Source organism: Diplotaxodon limnothrissa, linkage group LG11 (assembly GCF_057381915.1).
Source record: "Diplotaxodon limnothrissa isolate DT_005_m linkage group LG11, D_limnothrissa_male_GT1.1, whole genome shotgun sequence".
NCBI classification, from domain to species: Eukaryota; Metazoa; Chordata; class Actinopteri; order Cichliformes; family Cichlidae; genus Diplotaxodon; species Diplotaxodon limnothrissa.
Genome location: NC_140606.1, coordinates 26,021,246 through 26,027,564, shown reverse-complemented (window position 1 = coordinate 26,027,564; position 6,319 = coordinate 26,021,246).

The window sequence follows — 6,319 nt, the reverse complement described above, 5'->3', positions numbered from 1 at the left end:
TGGTACATACCGTGCAGGGGCCTGTCCTTCCATGATGGTTCCTCGTCTCCCTCCTCTTTCTTGGGTTTCTGCTGCCTGAGGTATTCACTGAGCACTCGGTCAGTTGGGGCCATCTTCCCAATGTATTCTTGGATGTTCCTTGTCTCATCCTGGACTGTGGTGCTGACACTCACCAGTCCCCGGCCCCCTTCCTTCCGCTTAGCGTACAGCCTCAGGGTGCTGGACTTGGGGTGAAACCCTCCATGCATGGTCAGGAGCTTTCTTGTCTTTATGTCAGTGGCTTCTATCTCCTCCTTTGGCCAGCCTATTACCCCAGCAGGGTACCTGATCACGGGCAGGGCGTATGTGTTGATGGCCCGGATCTTGTTCTTACCATTCAGCTGACTCCTCAGGACTTGCCTGACCCTCTGCAGGTACTTGGTGGTTGCAGCCTTTCTAGCGGCCTCTTCATGGTTCCCATTTGCCTGCGGGATCCCCAGGTACTTGTAACTGTCCTCTATGTCTGCAATGTTGCCTTCTGGTAGTTCATATATATATATATATATATATATATATATATATATATATATATATATATATATATCTATATATCTATATATCTATCTATCTATCTATCTTCTGTTTGCCATTTATTCCTAATTTATTTATTTTTTTACTATTTGTTTTTGCACCCGCGAGATGGCGTGGAGCACCTATAATTTCGTTGTATATGTACAGTAATAGTAAAGAGCTAATCTATCTATCGACCAATGTGGCAATTTTTTAAACATTGTAATCTCTGACTTTACTGTAACTTTTCACTTATAATTATCACATTTTACTATTCTATTGTGAACTAGCAAGTCTGTTTACGCAAATACTGTTTACGCAATTTATGTACTGTTTCCGCAAATACTCATAAAAATGATGAAAAACTATAATTAATTACATTAGGACAGCTCAGAATATCTGTCATGGATTAGGGGACCCGTATAGCTATAATAACCACAAAGCCATTAAAAAAGCATTCTTGTATAATTTTTTTTTTTTTAAAGTCAGTAATTTTATCTGTTAACTCTGCTTGGTCGTTTGAGGGTTAAACATATCCTCCAAAGTCTTCAAAGAGACAAAAGAACAGACAAAGCATAAAAAGTAAAGTAGCAGCAGTAGAAACAGGCAACAACGAAGCTCAATGACAAAAAAAAAAGTATTGCAAAGCAGCAGCAGAAAAAGAAATATTTGTCACATATGCACAAGAAACTTACCCACAAGACATTATGTGGACTCTCCTCTTTGCACTAAGCCTAGATTAGTCTGTACGAGGAAGTGATGGTGGGGTAAATCCCGAAGTCAATATTCCTCCGTCTCGGATCAGAGTAAAACTCACAGAAAGCATCAGGTTACTTTAACATTCTGCTCATGAATTTTGAGCGCAAGTTAAATCCCCTTTTCCTTACACCCAGTCAGGCTCAAGTTTAGCCTTCCTCTCTGGCTCACTCTCTTTCATGATAAGATATCAGGCTTCATTACCGGCCCAGTAACCCTCCCGCCCTGTAATTTACTCCAATTTTCTTAATTAGGATTCTATCTGTGGGAGAAAATGTGCCTGTTCCTGTCCCTTCTTCTTTGCTCTTCCTCTAACAAACTCTTCCATATACAAATTCTCTCGGGTTTTTCCGCCTCGCTGCATTTGCTTCCATGTAAATTCCAATTTGTCTTTCCAGGTTTGCATGCAAATTATGGCATGCTTTGTGTGCGAGAACAGTATCAGGCTGTTCTGAACGTGTACTTTTTTGTGCATGCAAGCGTGAGAAATTAAAGAAAAACCTGCCTTAATGGAAGTTTTTAACGCCCCTTTATAAAAAAAAACAAAAAAATGGTGTCATGTATTGATATGGCTATGTCTTAAGGTGATGACCTTTGAACCGGATGTTGTTGTCCGAAGGAAGCCCCGTTAAGTGGCTAGTTGTAAGATGGACAGTGTTCAATAAAGCAACATAAAGACCGTGCTTTATGTCCTGATTCAATTCAGAGTGCTCTGCCTAATTTAGTAATAAGGTGAGCATACAACAATGGCGACGAGGACGACACGGACCTGGATTTGTTTTTGTGAGAAGTAGACCCAGCGGCGGCACCTGATTAGAGGTAATGGTGAACCACTCCTGGGGAAAAAGACTGCCATAAAGTTAGGAGTGTTGAAAATAGGTGAAAATGTGGCGGCTGTCACAGATTTAAAGCACACTCTTAAAGAAAAGTATCCAAAAGTGTTCAAAGGAGTAGGAAAACTAAACACCAAACAGATCAGCCTGTACATTGATCCAAATGTGAAACCAGTAGCACAGCCACTGAGGCGCATACCTTATCATTTGAGGGATGCAGTGGAGAAAAAGATCAATGAACTAATTGACATGGACATTATAGAACGTGTAGAAGGACCTACACCTTGGGTAAATCCTGTAGTGGTACTCCCAAAGAAATGTGACAAAGATATCAGAATGTGCTTAGACATGAGAAAAGCAAATGAGGCAATAATCAGGGAAAGATACCCCATACCCACTGTGGATGAAATCTTGCAAGGACTAAACGGCTCTGCAATCTTCACCAAACTCGATCTCAAGTGGGGATACCATCAACTAGAGCTTACCCCGGAGTCAAGAGAGATAACTACATTTGCAGTGCACAACGGAGTATACCGGTACAAAAGGCTAATATTTGGAGTCTCATCAGCTAGTGAGCAATATCAGCATGAGATTGCCAATGCACTAGCTGGCATTGAAGGAGTTGAGAACATTTCAGATGACGTAATCATATACGCGCCAGACCAAGAAACACATGATAAGCGCCTGCATGCTGTGATGAAGAGACTCTCTGACTGTGGCCTGACACTAAACTCAGAGAAGTGTCAGTTCAACATGGACAGACTCGTGTTCATGGGAATACTGCTGACACAGAAAGGCATCGGCCCGACTGAAGAAAGAGTGAGAGCTGTGGTGGAAGCCCGAGAACCGAAGAATGCTACTGAGGTGAGAAGCTTTCTTGGACTGGTAGGCTTCAGTAGCAGGTTCATACCACAGTTTGCTACACTCTCTGAACCACTAAGACGTTTAACTCGAAAAGAAACTATGTTTACATTCGGGCCAGAACAAAAGCAAGCATTTGAAAGACTAAAGACTGAGTTAGCCAGAGCAGGTACCCTAGCCTATTTTGACAAAGAAGCCCCAACCAGAGTCATAGCAGATGCAAGCCCTGTAGGCTTGGGCGCAGTGCTAATACAAATACAGAATGGAGAAGAGGTACCAGTGTGCTACGTAAGTCGGAGTTTAACAGACTGTGAGCGAAGATATTCTCAAACAGAAAGAGAAGCCCTAGCACTGGTATGGGCATGTGAGAGACTACATCCATATGTGTATGGCAGGAAGTTTGACCTCATCACAGACCACAAGCCATTAGAGGTCATATACAGCCAGAAATCTAAACCTTGTGCACGCATAGAAAGATGGGTTCTCAGACTGCAACCATATGACTTTAAAGTAGTGCACATTGAGGGAAAGCAAAACATTGCGGATTCACTGTCAAGACTGCTGGCTGACACCACGTCAAAAGAGATACATAAGCATGAATCTGAAGAATACGTGAGATTTGTTGCAGTTAATGCTACTCCAAAAGCACTCACAACAAGAGAGGTTGAAGAAGCCTCTGCTACAGACTCAGAATTAACAGAAGTGCGAAGAGCTATTGAAAACGGACACTTTGAAAAATGCAAAACATATGCACCCATTGCAAATGAACTGTGTGTCATCGGCTACATAGTTTTGCGGGGAACTCGCATTGTATTGCCAGAAAACCTCAGAGCTCAAGCACTGTCACTAGCTCATGAAGGACATTTAGGAATTGTTGGAACCAAACAGCATCTCAGAACAAAAGTTTGGTGGCCAGGGATGGACAAAGCTGCAGAAAAGTTTTGTAAAGCTTGTCACGGATGTCAAATAGTAGCCAGACCAGATCCACCTGAACCACTGAGAAACACACTTTTACCAGATGGACCATGGCGAGATGTGGCGGTAGACTTACTGGGACCACTACCTTCGAACCACTCAATACTTGTACTGATAGATTACTACAGTCGGTACTATGAGTATGATGTAATGTCATCTACAACTGCTGAAAAAGTCATCAACTCTATTGACTGTATATTTAGCAGACATGGGCTACCAGTTACAATCAAATCTGATAACGGCCCACAGTTCAAATCTGAGCTGTTCAGAGAATATTGTGAAACTAATGGAATCAAACATATAAGAACTACACCAAAATGGGCTCAAGCAAATGGAGAAGTGGAACGGCAAAATGCATCATTGATGAAAAGAATCAGGATCGCACAAGCCGAAGGACTTGACTGGAAGCGAGAGCTAAGAAAATATGTAACAGTGTATCGCAGCATTGAACATCCAACCACGGGCAAAAGTCCAGCAGAACTACTGTTCAACCGCAAAATGAGAGGAAAGTTACCGAACATCAGTGAGGCAAAAACAACGGAGTTGGACGTGCGTGACAGAGACACTGAACAGAAGGGAAAATCAAAGACTTATGCTGATGAACGAAGGGGAGCTGAGTATTCAAAAGTTGACTCGGGAGACACAGTGCTGGTTCAACAAGACAAAGTGGACAAGTTTACAACACCATTCAACGCAACACCACACAAAGTTGTAAGCAGAACTGGAAACCAAGTCATTATTGAATCACCAACAGGAGCTCGCTATCACCGGAATACCACACATGTGAAGAAATACGAGACGAATGAGACCAGAGAAGGACACTATGACACAATACCTGAAAGGGAGGAAGGTGAAACACCCACAAAGACTGACACCTTCACTCCAACACCACAAGAGGGCTCCCAGGGGCCAGAGAGACCAAGTAGATCACAGAGGGCTAAAAAGATACCCGAGAGGTTTCGTTATTTTGTGGTGAAATGAACTATAATATGTTAAGGTGAAGAGGTAACTTAAAGTTGGCAAGTTTCAAGTTCATATGTGTATTTCGACATGTATATATTGAAAAAAGAAAGGTACATGTGTGGTGAGACAGTTAGATTATATACTTGTTAGAAAGTAAGACAAGAAGAATGTTCAGTGTTGAAAAAAAAAAAAAAAAAAAAAGACATCAAAGTTATTACAACTAAAGTTTGAGTCTAAGGAAAAGGGGGATGTCATGTATTGATATGGCTATGTCTTAAGGTGATGACCTTTGAACCGGATGTTGTTGTCCGAAGGAAGCCCCGTTAAGTGGCTAGTTGTAAGATGGACAGTGTTCAATAAAGCAACATAAAGACCGTGCTTTATGTCCTGATTCAATTCAGAGTGCTCTGCCTAATTTAGTAATAAGGTGAGCATACAACAAATGGGAAAATAATAATCTATGACCATCTGAGCCACTTTGTGACAGTGCAGCTGAACATTTATGGCCAACTTCCTTTAAAAGGACGGTCCCTTTAGTTTCTGTCTTATAACTAGTTTTACTAAAGACACAAAGCTCGTCGTGACCTTAGAGGAAAAAGCCAGGAGGGTGTCTCGTAGTCTCATTCGCCAATATGTGCATAAACATTCTTACTTAGCGGACAAAATAAGTGCGTACACGCAACTTGCACCTTGGCAAACAGGACACGCCCCCTTTCCCCCCTAGAAAGAACACATGGCTGAAGAAAGTAATTTAAGGTCATTTTCAGTGTTACCCGTGTCTCTTTAAATGGGAAATAAATTAACTGTTACTTTATTTATTTCACCGAGGTTTAAGTAAATCACTCGTTTTATCCCTTGCCGTGAGTTAAAGACCTTTGTTTGTGTCTAGCTGACGGTTTAATTGAAATATCTATGTTTACATTTTCTATGACAGCCTCATTCATTATCCATGCAGATGCGTCTTCTGAGGCACTGCTCAAAAAATTAAGGAAGCACTCGATCATCCCAGTACAACACGGAGTCAGTTAAACTACAGGGAAATCAATCTGTCCTGTTAGGAAGCGTAACCAATGTGAATAGGATACAGAGGTGCAGAGGCAACAATGTGTCAAAAAAAATGAACCTATGAATAATGTCTGGTGTCTAAATAAATTTTAACAGTAAACCACGCAGAGTCTGGCGTTGTCACTCTCTGATAGAACTTGCCATCCCTTTAGTATCACCGCTCATATGGTTAGAAACAGAAGCAGAAGAATGCAGTGCTCAAGAAAAGAAAAAGGAGAACCAAACCTATATAATCAGTTTAAAAATAAAACGTGGCAACAACAAGAAACTGTTGAGTTTTTTTTTTTTTTATTGTAGTCCATAAAAACAAACAGCAA